This window comes from Tenrec ecaudatus (genome assembly GCF_050624435.1).
Source record: "Tenrec ecaudatus isolate mTenEca1 chromosome 2 unlocalized genomic scaffold, mTenEca1.hap1 SUPER_2_unloc_14, whole genome shotgun sequence".
Taxonomy (NCBI): Eukaryota; Metazoa; Chordata; class Mammalia; order Afrosoricida; family Tenrecidae; genus Tenrec; species Tenrec ecaudatus.
This window is the reverse complement of record NW_027457574.1, coordinates 25,522-40,525: the sequence shown is the minus strand read 5'-3', so window position 1 is coordinate 40,525 and position 15,004 is coordinate 25,522.

The following is a 15,004-nucleotide window of genomic DNA, read 5'->3' as shown; positions in this document are numbered from 1 at the left end:
GACCACCTCAACCTTATCCATCCTGGATAAAGTTGCCCTCAATGGACAACCCCTCCCAGCAGTGTAGGAAGGGTATGGACCCAAAGCCCCACCTCGCCCCTTTTGCCAGCAGGAAGCAGCTAGAGATGTCGTCGCCCAGTACCCCCAAAGATTTGGGTCCATATCTCTTCAGGGGGGCAAATGTTAGGTAGCTATACTAGGGACTGGGGCATCCGTTATGCATGCCCATAGGGCCAAGATAAGAGCCCAGTTAGGAGAGGCACCCTGTGCATGCTCAGAGGTCCAGATTTCTGGCCATGAAGGGGAGGTCACCTGGGTGGTTCCTGTACCTGGATTGACCAATCTAGGCCATGTAAATTCAATTCAGCCACTGGGGTCGGCCAGACTTGCCCACCACGCCTCCCTAACGCTCATAAAACTCTCTTGAGTGCAGACCAGGCTTCTGCATGATTTCTCTCTCACTCAGGAAGGCTCTTTGGAGGCAGCTGTGCTGCACATGAGTGGCTGGTGGATACTGTTCAGATGCATGGCTTTCTGCTTGCAAGGGTTTTTGTCTCAGCTGACTGTAAGGGAGGAGGTAGTACGTCTGGATCACAGAGTATCCATGTCCACAAACGAGGCTGCTCATTCCACAGTCCTGGAAGTGCTTTATGAAAACCCTCTGCTTTGCAATGTCACTCCTTGTAGATTAGAGTGGGAGGGGCTGGGACCAAGGTATGCTGCCTCTTACTCCCAGTTGCAGGTTTCTGGATGCTGATTGTATCTCTTACAGCATCAGTTAGTGGGCTTGTTGTCTGCCTCAGGCTTTGTTCACGGAGATCCTCCAGCTAGTTGGTGGTGTGTGCGCATGAGCAGAGGCTTCCTGCCAATCCCCCATGAGTAGTAGAGCTCCCATGGTGTGGACTCCATGAAAGCCTTGCCCCAGGCAGCATGCTTACAAAGGAGGGTGGGCCCTGCAGGACAGAGGACCATTCCCCCTGTGGAATGGCCTCAGAGATCCACCTCCCTCTCTGGCCAGCTGCTGGGGCTGTGGGTCCTAAGCATCATGGCTGACTCAGTAATAGACACAGGGTGAGGCGACTCCAGTAGCTGTTTTGACTGGTCTAATCCAGCCTGAGATCATCCTTGCATGAGCCCTCTGCCAAGATTATTTTTGTTTCTTTTATGATCTTTTCATTAGTGGCTCCTACAACACTAACCACAATCCATAAATACATCATCTGTTTGAAGCCCATCTGTACATTAATTGCCCTCCTTATTCACAAAATATCCACTCTCCACCCAAGCCCCTGGCCTCAGCTCCTCATTTTTCCCCCCTCAATGCCCGCCACCCATCCCTCATCAATCCTTGGAAATGTACTAATTCTTTTGTCATATTTTCACCCACCTTTCTTTTGAGGTCAATGAAGATCCTTGTAATCGGTTCCCACTTTCCATCCTGCCCTTCCTCCACCCTCCCAGTATCTCCACTCATAACACTGGTAAAGGGCCCATCCACTCTGGATCCCCCGTGTTTGAAATTCCTATCGGTACTAGAATACCTTCTCTAGTTTGGCCAGATTAGTATGGTAGAACTGGGATCATGATAGTGGGGCAAGAGAAAGCATTAAGAACTAGAGGAAAGTTGTGTTTCATCTTTGCTGTCTCATACCCTGTATTCTTTAATCTCCACTCTGAGATCCTTCTGTAAGGGGATGTCCAGTGCACTGCAAATAGGTTTTGGGTCTATACCCGGCAGTCCCCTCTCATTCTCCATGATAAGATTTTTTTGTTCTCATGATGCCTGTTGCCTTATCCCTTTAAAACTTTGTGATCACACAGGCTGGTATGCTTTCTCCATGTGGGCTCTGTTGCTTCAGAGCCAGATGGCTGTTTCTTTACCCTCAGGCCTTTAAGACCCCACACGCTATATCTTTAGGTAGCTGGACACCATCGGCTTTCTTCACCACATTTGCTTATGCAGCCGCTTTGTGGTCAGTGATTGTGTAGGGAAGGTGAGCATCTTAGAATGCCAATTTAATAGAACAGTGTTATTGCAATGAGGGAGTCCTTGAGCGGAGGCCCTATGTCCATCTGCTACCTTAATACTAAATCTATAAACATATGGACATAGATCTATTTCCCCATGCCCCTTTGTAAATATATGTACATATGTACATGCCTTTATTTAGACGTCTATAACTGGCCCTTGCTTCCCAGCTCACTCTTCTATACTCTTTGATTTTCCTCTTGTGCCCACTGACATGCTCAGTCTTCCTTTGGGTTTCAGTAATTCCTCTTGGTTACATTACCTTTGATCACGCCCTACCAGGCCTCCTACATCCCCCTCACTACCGTTTTCCATCACTTGTTGTACCCTTGTCTCTGGGTTTCTTTACACCACTTCCTTTCCCCCCACCGTGCTCACTCCCATGCCCAATGGAAAGGGCCGGTCACATGTTTACTCCTCCAGATTGTTCATCCAGCCTCTCTTAATTAGACAGACCTGTAAAGGTAATAACATGCACAAAACAAGACTGAGCTAAACCAAGCAGCAAAAAGAAAAAAAAACAAACAAAAATGAAAACAAAACCCAACCCAAATCCAATGACACTAAAAGAAAACAACACTAACCAGAAAGAAAAGTACAAGGACTGTGTGGTGAACTTTAGGAGTGTTTTCCAGTCCAGTCTGTGGGGGCACCGAACCCTGACCACAAAGTCCACCTTTGGCATTCCCCGGGGACTTTGATGCTCCGGTTTCTTACTCTTCCGCTGCACTCTCTTAGTGTCATGCATCGAAGTGGCAGGATCAGTTCGGGCGCAGTTCCCACACTGTGTGTCCAGTGTTGTCCCCTCTAAGGCTATGGGTCTTTGAGGGACGTTTCTCATCGTGGGGCTGCCCATGTGGTCTTCTCTGTGGATTGGCTTCTCTGATTGGGAACATCATCCTCAAGGTGTATTGGGCCAGGATGTGCTCCATTCTCCCCTCCTCCCCCTTGTTCGGCCCTGTGTTCTCTGATCAGATATGTCCCTCTCCGCGAGCTGCAGATCCGGTGCCATCCTGTGAAATACAATCTTTTGGGGCTGCAAGGATGTGGGGGTGGGAGGGTGGGTATCAGCTCAGATCTTTTGAGAGTCCAGGAGATATTGACTGCTCGATGGGCACAGTTCTGTGGGGTACCGTGCTCTTGGTCCAGACGCTGGTTGTGAATATGACTTTGTTGTTAACCAGTTGTGTGTCTCTGGGTCAACTCCCGTGTGTTTTTGAGTGAGTTTTCTAATCTGCAAAGTAAATGTACAGGATTATCCAGACTCCCATGTCAGCAAGTTATCGAGAGGGGTTAATCAGAGACTGTTTCATATAGTGTGTACCTGCGCGCCGCATTCTAGACCTGCGATGGCAATTATGAGCTCAGGATAGAGATGGTGTCCAGCAGGTAACATACGTGGCTCCATATTGAAACAGGAAGCCCACTGTGGAGATTTCTTCCTTCCGTTGATGGCCACTGGCCACCTAGTCTTCTCCTGCTATAACTGCTTCACTGGCTCAGCAGCTGAGCCAGAAGCCAGTGATATCATAACCAGGTGGCTAACTGGGCCAAAGGGCTGATAGATATTTGTTATTTTGTTGTCTTGGGAAACCCACCTACCCTCCATGCAAACCTTCTGGTGTGAGTTATCTGTGGAAGGAATCATAGGCTCACAGTAATTCACATCTTTCTTCTTGAAAATGTGCCCATATTCCTTTCTGAACCTGACAAGGTGGCCCCTGTGTCCACCAAGAAATTTACTGCCTGGCCTCCTACTTGGAGAGTTAGCCTGGGCTTTTGGCGGCGAAGTGAAACAGAGCCCTGACCCCTTCATTGAGCTTCTTCAAGCATTATTGTCTCTTGCTTGGGTCTTTCTACGTGCAGATGAGGCCCATCCACTCTAGTGGAGGGTCGTGCACCTCTCCTGGGGTTTTCAAGGCACTGATTTTTCCAGTGTCCTTCTTTCCTGCAGTAGGCACATTGGTCCTTCCCCATGGCTTGGCGGTGCCCACAGGTTAGTCTCTCCGTGAGTGGGCCATGCTCTCCTTTTCCTGAGTCTCTGGGGTATCTCATGTCAATTACGATTATTTTAGTTAGCTTCTTTGTCTCTCTCGTGCTAGGGTCATCTCTGTTGTTATACACTCAATGAGCCACTTGTACCAAATCGCTAAGATTTTTCCCTTCAAACCCTTCCCACTTCTTTGTCATGTCTGAGGCAGACTGACTGAGTAATAAAGGCAATACTTATTGCCCTCCTGTTTTCAGTGCCTCCGGGCCGTTAGGGGTATAAAGCCCGTAGGCTTCCCTCAGCCACTCTAGAAAGGCAGGCGGATATTCTCTTATAGGAACCTGAAAATTCTCACTGACCTTAGATAAATTCATAGGTTTCCTAGCTCTTCTGCAGAGGGTCATGTAAGAGCAATGGTTGATACCTGGTAAAGTCCTCTGGGCCTTGCTAGGAATTGAGATCCCACATTGTTGGTGTAGTGGCCAAAAGAGTTTCTCTCAAGTGGGGAGTGCCCGCTCGCTGACCATCAGGTTCACTGACTGCTTACTGGGCCTCTGTCTGGAAGGGCTACCCTCCTCCGTTGTGAACATCACCTGGAGAAGTTGTTGGCAAGCATTCCAGGTGGGCTGATGAGTATGGAAGTCATACCAGTACTAGTGTGTGTGGGGGGCTGCTTGTTAGGGGTGGGGGTGAGTTTGGGGGGCCGGTGGGGGAGGGAGTGACTCAATAAGGGCCTGTTAGAAGTTTTCTATTTCTGGACCCTAGAAACCTTATAGGGCGGGGGTTGAAAGAAAGGGTTTGAAGCCAGCTCTCCCACTCCCAGAGTTCTCCTGCAAAATGGGATAAAGCCGATTAGGGGAGAGTGATGGGGAGGGCAGGGGAGGGGAGGGGTGGGGGAGGGATGGGGGAGGGGAGGGGTGGGGGAGGGTGATGGGGAGGGATGGCCTCCACCTATGTGGTTTTGGGAACTTGGACCGTTTGTTTTTCCGGTCCTTCCATGTTTCCTGAAACCTTGGAAACAAGGGCCCTTTCTTTGCGGGAGGGAGTAAGTCTTTTATATTTGCAGGCTTCTTAGTGGCAATGTCAGCCCACACTTGAAGTAACGGGATCAGATCGGGATATCCTGTTTCCCTTTAACCATAACTATGAACTCTTAGTAACAGGGGATGGGAAAACTAGTCTTGCGTGGGTCAATCAGGGACTCCTTCTGCCCCATCACTTTTAAACAAATTGTAGAGTCTCCAAGCTTTTGGGTTGAAACCACATCCTCTTGGTGAATGCCGAGGGCAGGGGTCCTCAAACTACAACCTGTGGGCCACATGCAGACAGCCGAGGACGTTGATCCTTTCTGCCGGGTGTATGTGCCCCATTTATTTTTTTTGTGAACTTCAAATCAAGATGTGCAGTGTGCACATGAATTTGTTCGTAATATTTGTTTTTTTAAACTATAGTCTTTCCTTCAAAAGGCCTGAGGGATAGTGAACTGGCCCCCTGGGTAAACAGTTTAAGGACCCCTGCCCTAAGGTATCCTGGACTTAGGGGTTTTTAATCTCCCAGCCCTGAAACATCCCTGAACATTCTACCCATTGTAGGAGGCACCATGGGAATTTGGACCCCGGGTAATTTACAAGCCTTTACTCCAATTGAACCCAAGAAAATTCAAAATGACTTAGGCAGTTACTCTATTTTGGTCACTTTTGACTCGTCCTGCACTAGCCCATTATTTCCATTTAACTCTATAACGCGAAGCATGATGTTTTCATAACATTAAAAAATGTATATATTAATACATATATATATATTTATAACTATGAAAGTCCACAACAAAAAGAAAATTTTTTCCCAAAATTAAAATTGAAGCGTTATAGGGTTAAAAAGAAGGATGGGTCTTATCAGCGGGTCCAAGACCTTAGCATCATAAATGAATCAGTGATCCGACTGCACCTAGTAGTGCCCAAACCTGTGCCCTCCTAGGGGAAAGTGTGAATGCTTTTATCCCTCTTCCTGTACTTCCAATGAACAAACACACATGTCTGGTAATCCTAAGATTATTTTTGTTTCCTGTGACACTCACCTAATTTCAAGGCCACTGCCACCTCACAAGCTTAGCCTTGTCGTAGTCAAACTGTTCACCTTTTAGACCGTTTGTTTTTCTCAGAAGTTATCGGGTGATTAAAGCTTCTGAACCAAGTGTGCCAGGTCCACGACTACCATCTCCTGGACCACCTCAACCTTATCCATCCTGGATAAAGTTGCCCTCAATGGACAACCCCTCCCAGCAGTGTAGGAAGGGTATGGACCCAAAGCCCAACCTCGCCCCTTTTGCCAGCAGGAAGCAGCTAGAGATGTCGTCGCCCAGTACCCCAAAGATTTGGGTCCATATCTCTTCAGGGGGGCAAATGTTTGGTAGCTATGCTAGGGACTGGGGCATCCGTTATGCATGCCCATAGGGCCAAGATAAGAGCCCAGTTAGGAGAGGCACCCTGTGCATGCTCAGAGGTCCAGATTTCTGGCCATGAAGGGGAGGTCACCTGGGTGGTTCCTGTACCTGGATTGACCAATCTAGGCCATGTAAATTCAATTCAGCCACTGGGGTCGGCCAGACTTGCCCACCACGCCTCCCTAACGCTCATAAAACTCTCTTGGGTGCAGACCAGGCTTCTGCATGATTTCTCTCTCACTCAGGAAGGCTCTTTGGAGGCAGCTGTGCTGCACATGAGTGGCTGGTGGATACTGTTCAGATGCATGGCTTTCTGCTTGCAAGGGTTTTTGTCTCAGCTGACTGTAAGGGAGGAGGTAGTACGTCTGGATCACAGAGTATCCATGTCCACAAACGAGGCTGCTCATTCCACAGTCCTGGAAGTGCTTTATGAAAACCCTCTGCTTTGCAATGTCACTCCTTGTAGATTAGAGTGGGAGGGGCTGGGACCAAGGTATGCTGCCTCTTACTCCCAGTTGCAGGTTTCTGGATGCTGATTGTATCTCTTACAGCATCAGTTAGTGGGCTTGTTGTCTGCCTCAGGCTTTGTTCACGGAGATCCTCCAGCTAGTTGGTGGTGTGTGCGCATGAGCAGAGGCTTCCTGCCAATCCCCCATGAGTAGTAGAGCTCCCATGGTGTGGACTCCATGAAAGCCTTGCCCCAGGCAGCATGCTTACAAAGGAGGGTGGGCCCTGCAGGACAGAGGACCATTCCCCCTGTGGAATGGCCTCAGAGATCCACCTCCCTCTCTGGCCAGCTGCTGGGGCTGTGGGTCCTAAGCATCATGGCTGACTCAGTAATAGACACAGTGTGAGGCGACTCCAGTAGCTGTTTTGACTGGTCTAATCCAGCCTGAGATCATCCTTGCATGAGCCCTCTGCCAAGATTATTTTTGTTTCTTTTATGATCTTTTCATTAGTGGCTCCTACAACACTAACCACAATCCATAAATACATCATCTGTTTGAAGCCCATCTGTACATTAATTGCCCTCCTTATTCACAAAATATCCACTCTCCACCCAAGCCCCTGGCCTCAGCTCCTCATTTTTCCCCCCTCAATGCCCGCCACCCATCCCTCATCAATCCTTGGAAATGTACTAATTCTTTTGTCATATTTTCACCCACCTTTCTTTTGAGGTCAATGAAGATCCTTGTAATCGGTTCCCACTTTCCATCCTGCCCTTCCTCCACCCTCCCAGTATCTCCACTCATAACACTGGTAAAGGGCCCATCCACTCTGGATCCCCCGTGTTTGAAATTCCTATCGGTACTAGAATACCTTCTCTAGTTTGGCCAGATTAGTATGGTAGAACTGGGATCATGATAGTGGGGCAAGAGAAAGCATTAAGAACTAGAGGAAAGTTGTGTTTCATCTTTGCTGTCTCATACCCTGTATTCTTTAATCTCCACTCTGAGATCCTTCTGTAAGGGGATGTCCAGTGCACTGCAAATAGGTTTTGGGTCTATACCCGGCAGTCCCCTCTCATTCTCCATGATAAGATTTTTTTGTTCTCATGATGCCTGTTGCCTTATCCCTTTAAAACTTTGTGATCACACAGGCTGGTATGCTTTCTCCATGTGGGCTCTGTTGCTTCAGAGCCAGATGGCTGTTTCTTTACCCTCAGGCCTTTAAGACCCCACACGCTATATCTTTAGGTAGCTGGACACCATCGGCTTTCTTCACCACATTTGCTTATGCAGCCGCTTTGTGGTCAGTGATTGTGTAGGGAAGGTGAGCATCTTAGAATGCCAATTTAATAGAACAGTGTTATTGCAATGAGGGAGTCCTTGAGCGGAGGCCCTATGTCCATCTGCTACCTTAATACTAAATCTATAAACATATGGACATAGATCTATTTCCCCATGCCCCTTTGTAAATATATGTACATATGTACATGCCTTTATTTAGACGTCTATAACTGGCCCTTGCTTCCCAGCTCACTCTTCTATACTCTTTGATTTTCCTCTTGTGCCCACTGACATGCTCAGTCTTCCTTTGGGTTTCAGTAATTCCTCTTGGTTACATTACCTTTGATCACGCCCTACCAGGCCTCCTACATCCCCCTCACTACCGTTTTCCATCACTTGTTGTACCCTTGTCTCTGGGTTTCTTTACACCACTTCCTTTCCCCCCACCGTGCTCACTCCCATGCCCAATGGAAAGGGCCGGTCACATGTTTACTCCTCCAGATTGTTCATCCAGCCTCTCTTAATTAGACAGACCTGTAAAGGTAATAACATGCACAAAACAAGACTGAGCTAAACCAAGCAGCAAAAAGAAAAAAAAACAAACAAAAATGAAAACAAAACCCAACCCAAATCGAATGACACTAAAAGAAAACAACACTAACCAGAAAGAAAAGTACAAGGACTGTGTGGTGAACTTTAGGAGTGTTTTCCAGTCCAGTCTGTGGGGGCACCGAACCCTGACCACAAAGTCCACCTTTGGCATTCCCCGGGGACTTTGATGCTCCGTTTTCTTACTCTTCCGCTGCACTCTCTTAGTGTCATGCATCGAAGTGGCAGGATCAGTTCGGGCGCAGTTCCCACACTGTGTGTCCAGTGTTGTCCCCTCTAAGGCTATGGGTCTTTGAGGGACGTTTCTCATCGTGGGGCTGCCCATGTGGTCTTCTCTGTGGATTGGCTTCTCTGATTGGGAACATCATCCTCAAGGTGTATTGGGCCAGGATGTGCTCCATTCTCCCCTCCTCCCCCTTGTTCTGCCCTGTGTTCTCTGATCAGATATGTCCCTCTCCGCGAGCTGCAGATCCGGTGCCATCCTGTGAAATACAATCTTTTGGGGCTGCAAGGATGTGGGGGTGGGGGGGTGGGTATCAGCTCAGATCTTTTGAGAGTCCAGGAGATATTGACTGCTCGATGGGCACAGTTCTGTGGGGCACCGTGCTCTTGGTCCAGACGCTGGTTGTGAATATGACTTTGTTGTTAACCAGTTGTGTGTCTCTGGGTCAACTCCCGTGTGTTTTTGAGTGAGTTTTCTAATCTGCAAAGTAAATGTACAGGATTATCCAGACTCCCATGTCAGCAAGTTATCGAGAGGGGTTAATCAGAGACTGTTTCATATAGTGTGTACCTGCGCGCCGCATTCTAGACCTGCGATGGCAATTATGAGCTCAGGATAGAGATGGTGTCCAGCAGGTAACATACGTGGCTCCATATTGAAACAGGAAGCCCACTGTGGAGATTTGGTCCTTCCGTTGATGGCCACCGGCCACCTAGTCTTCTCCTGCTATAACTGCTTCACTGGCTCAGCAGCTGAGCCAGAAGCCAGTGATATCATAACCAGGTGGCTAACTGGGCCAAAGGGCTGATAGGTATTTGTTATTTTGTTGTCTTGGGAAACCCACCTACCCTCCATGCAAACCTTCTGGTGTGAGTTATCTGTGGAAGGAATCATAGGCTCACAGTAATTCACATCTTTCTTCTTGAAAATGTGCCCATATTCCTTTCTGAACCTGACAAGGTGGCCCCTGTGTCCACCAAGAAATTTACTGCCTGGCCTCCTACTTGGAGAGTTAGCCTGGGCTTTTGGCGGCGAAGTGAAACAGAGCCCTGACCCCTTCATTGAGCTTCTTCAAGCATTATTGTCTCTTGCTTGGGTCTTTCTACGTGCAGATGAGGCCCATCCACTCTAGTGGAGGGTCGTGCACCTCTCCTGGGGTTTTCAAGGCACTGATTTTTCCAGTGTCCTTCTTTCCTGCAGTAGGCACATTGGTCCTTCCCCATGGCTTGGCGGTGCCCACAGGTTAGTCTCTCCGTGAGTGGGCCATGCTCTCCTTTTCCTGAGTCTCTGGGGTATCTCATGTCAATTATGATTATTTTAGCTAGCTTCTTTGTCTCTCTCGTGCTAGGGTCATCTCTGTTGTTATACACTCAATGAGCCACTTGTACCAAATCGCTAAGATTTTTCCCTTCAAACCCTTCCCACTTCTTTGTCATGTCTGAGGCAGACTGACTGAGTAATAAAGGCAATACTTATTGCCCTCCTGTTTTCAGTGCCTCCGGGCCGTTAGGGGTATAAAGCCCGTAGGCTTCCCTCAGCCACTCTAGAAAGGCAGGCGGATATTCTCTTATAGGAACCTGAAAATTCTCACTGACCTTAGATAAATTCATAGGTTTCCTAGCTCTTCTGCAGAGGGTCATGTAAGAGCAATGGTTGATACCTGGTAAAGTCCTCTGGGCCTTGCTAGGAATTGAGATCCCACATTGTTGGTGTAGTGGCCAAAAGAGTTTCTCTCAAGTGGGGAGTGCCCGCTCGCTGACCATCAGGTTCACTGACTGCTTACTGGGCCTCTGTCTGGAAGGGCTACCCTCCTCCGTTGTGAACAGCACCTGGAGAAGTTGTTGGCAAGCATTCCAGGTGGGCTGATGAGTATGGAAGTCATACCAGTACTAGTGTGTGTGGGGGGCTGCTTGTTAGGGGTGGGGGTGAGTTTGGGGGGCCGGTGGGGGAGGGAGTGACTCAATAAGGGCCTGTTAGAAGTTTTCTATTTCTGGACCCTAGAAACCTTATAGGGCGGGGGTTGAAAGAAAGGGTTTGAAGCCAGCTCTCCCACTCCCAGAGTTCTCCTGCAAAATGGGATAAAGCCGATTAGGGGAGAGTGATGGGGAGGGGAGGGGAGGGGAGGGGTGGGGGAGGGATGGGGGAGGGGAGGGGTGGGGGAGGGTGATGGGGAGGGATGGCCTCCACCTATGTGGTTTTGGGAACTTGGACCGTTTGTTTTTCCGGTCCTTCCATGTTTCCTGAAACCTTGGAAACAAGGGCCCTTTCTTTGCGGGAGGGAGTAAGTCTTTTATATTTGCAGGCTTCTTAGTGGCAATGTCAGCCCACACTTGAAGTAACGGGATCAGATCGGGATATCCTGGTTCCCTTTAACCATAACTATGAACTCTTAGTAACAGGGGATGGGAAAACTAGTCTTGCGTGGGTCAATCAGGGACTCCTTCTGCCCCATCACTTTTAAACAAATTGTAGAGTCTCCAAGCTTTTGGGTTGAAACCACATCCTCTTGGTGAATGCCGAGAGCAGGGGTCCTCAAACTACAACCTGTGGGCCACATGCAGACAGCCGAGGACGTTGATCCTTTCTGCCGGGTGTATGTGCCCCATTTATTTTTTTTTTGAACTTCAAATCAAGATGTGCAGTGTGCACATGAATTTGTTCGTAATATTTGTTTTTTTAAACTATAGTCTTTCCTTCAAAAGGCCTGAGGGATAGTGAACTGGCCCCCTGGGTAAACAGTTTAAGGACCCCTGCCCTAAGGTATCCTGGACTTAGGGGTTATTAATCTCCCAGCCCTGAAACATCCCTGAACATTCTACCCATTGTAGGAGGCACCATGGGAATTTGGACCCCGGGTAATTTACAAGCCTTTACTCCAATTGAACCCAAGAAAATTCAAAATGACTTAGGCAGTTACTCTATTTTGGTCACTTTTGACTCGTCCTGCACTAGCCCATTATTTCCATTTAACTCTATAACGCGAAGCATGATGTTTTCATAACATTAAAAAATGTATATATTAATACATATATATATATTTATAACTATGAAAGTCCACAACAAAAAGAAAATTTTTTCCCAAAATTAAAATTGAAGCGTTATAGGGTTAAAAAGAAGGATGGGTCTTATCAGCGGGTCCAAGACCTTAGCATCATAAATGAATCAGTGATCCGACTGCACCTAGTAGTGCCCAAACCTGTGCCCTCCTAGGGGAAAGTGTGAATGCTTTTATCCCTCTTCCTGTACTTCCAATGAACAAACACACATGTCTGGTAATCCTAAGATTATTTTTGTTTCCTGTGACACTCACCTAATTTCAAGGCCACTGCCACCTCACAAGCTTAGCCTTGTCGTAGTCAAACTGTTCACCTTTTAGACCGTTTGTTTTTCTCAGAAGTTATCGGGTGATTAAAGCTTCTGAACCAAGTGTGCCAGGTCCACGACTACCATCTCCTGGACCACCTCAACCTTATCCATCCTGGATAAAGTTGCCCTCAATGGACAACCCCTCCCAGCAGTGTAGGAAGGGTATGGACCCAAAGCCCCACCTCGCCCCTTTTGCCAGCAGGAAGCAGCTAGAGATGTCGTCGCCCAGTACCCCCAAAGATTTGGGTCCATATCTCTTCAGGGGGGCAAATGTTAGGTAGCTATACTAGGGACTGGGGCATCCGTTATGCATGCCCATAGGGCCAAGATAAGAGCCCAGTTAGGAGAGGCACCCTGTGCATGCTCAGAGGTCCAGATTTCTGGCCATGAAGGGGAGGTCACCTGGGTGGTTCCTGTACCTGGATTGACCAATCTAGGCCATGTAAATTCAATTCAGCCACTGGGGTCGGCCAGACTTGCCCACCACGCCTCCCTAACGCTCATAAAACTCTCTTGAGTGCAGACCAGGCTTCTGCATGATTTCTCTCTCACTCAGGAAGGCTCTTTGGAGGCAGCTGTGCTGCACATGAGTGGCTGGTGGATACTGTTCAGATGCATGGCTTTCTGCTTGCAAGGGTTTTTGTCTCAGCTGACTGTAAGGGAGGAGGTAGTACGTCTGGATCACAGAGTATCCATGTCCACAAACGAGGCTGCTCATTCCACAGTCCTGGAAGTGCTTTATGAAAACCCTCTGCTTTGCAATGTCACTCCTTGTAGATTAGAGTGGGAGGGGCTGGGACCAAGGTATGCTGCCTCTTACTCCCAGTTGCAGGTTTCTGGATGCTGATTGTATCTCTTACAGCATCAGTTAGTGGGCTTGTTGTCTGCCTCAGGCTTTGTTCACGGAGATCCTCCAGCTAGTTGGTGGTGTGTGCGCATGAGCAGAGGCTTCCTGCCAATCCCCCATGAGTAGTAGAGCTCCCATGGTGTGGACTCCATGAAAGCCTTGCCCCAGGCAGCATGCTTACAAAGGAGGGTGGGCCCTGCAGGACAGAGGACCATTCCCCCTGTGGAATGGCCTCAGAGATCCACCTCCCTCTCTGGCCAGCTGCTGGGGCTGTGGGTCCTAAGCATCATGGCTGACTCAGTAATAGACACAGGGTGAGGCGACTCCAGTAGCTGTTTTGACTGGTCTAATCCAGCCTGAGATCATCCTTGCATGAGCCCTCTGCCAAGATTATTTTTGTTTCTTTTATGATCTTTTCATTAGTGGCTCCTACAACACTAACCACAATCCATAAATACATCATCTGTTTGAAGCCCATCTGTACATTAATTGCCCTCCTTATTCACAAAATATCCACTCTCCACCCAAGCCCCTGGCCTCAGCTCCTCATTTTTCCCCCCTCAATGCCCGCCACCCATCCCTCATCAATCCTTGGAAATGTACTAATTCTTTTGTCATATTTTCCCCCACCTTTCTTTTGAGGTCAATGAAGATCCTTGTAATCGGTTCCCACTTTCCATCCTGCCCTTCCTCCACCCTCCCAGTATCTCCACTCATAACACTGGTAAAGGGCCCATCCACTCTGGATCCCCCGTGTTTGAAATTCCTATCGGTACTAGAATACCTTCTCTAGTTTGGCCAGATTAGTATGGTAGAACTGGGATCATGATAGTGGGGCAAGAGAAAGCATTAAGAACTAGAGGAAAGTTGTGTTTCATCTTTGCTGTCTCATACCCTGTATTCTTTAATCTCCACTCTGAGATCCTTCTGTAAGGGGATGTCCAGTGCACTGCAAATAGGTTTTGGGTCTATACCCGGCAGTCCCCTCTCATTCTCCATGATAAGATTTTTTTGTTCTCATGATGCCTGTTGCCTTATCCCTTTAAAACTTTGTGATCACACAGGCTGGTATGCTTTCTCCATGTGGGCTCTGTTGCTTCAGAGCCAGATGGCTGTTTCTTTACCCTCAGGCCTTTAAGACCCCACACGCTATATCTTTAGGTAGCTGGACACCATCGGCTTTCTTCACCACATTTGCTTATGCAGCCGCTTTGTGGTCAGTGATTGTGTAGGGAAGGTGAGCATCTTAGAATGCCAATTTAATAGAACAGTGTTATTGCAATGAGGGAGTCCTTGAGCGGAGGCCCTATGTCCATCTGCTACCTTAATACTAAATCTATAAACATATGGACATAGATCTATTTCCCCATGCCCCTTTGTAAATATATGTACATATGTACATGCCTTTATTTAGACGTCTATAACTGGCCCTTGCTTCCCAGCTCACTCTTCTATACTCTTTGATTTTCCTCTTGTGCCCACTGACATGCTCAGTCTTCCTTTGGGTTTCAGTAATTCCTCTTGGTTACATTACCTTTGATCACGCCCTACCAGGCCTCCTACATCCCCCTCACTACCGTTTTCCATCACTTGTTGTACCCTTGTCTCTGGGTTTCTTTACACCACTTCCTTTCCCCCCACCGTGCTCACTCCCATGCCCAATGGAAAGGGCCGGTCACATGTTTACTCCTCCAGATTGTTCATCCAGCCTCTCTTAATTAGACAGACCTGTAAAGGTAATAACATGCACAAAACAAGACTGAGCTAAAC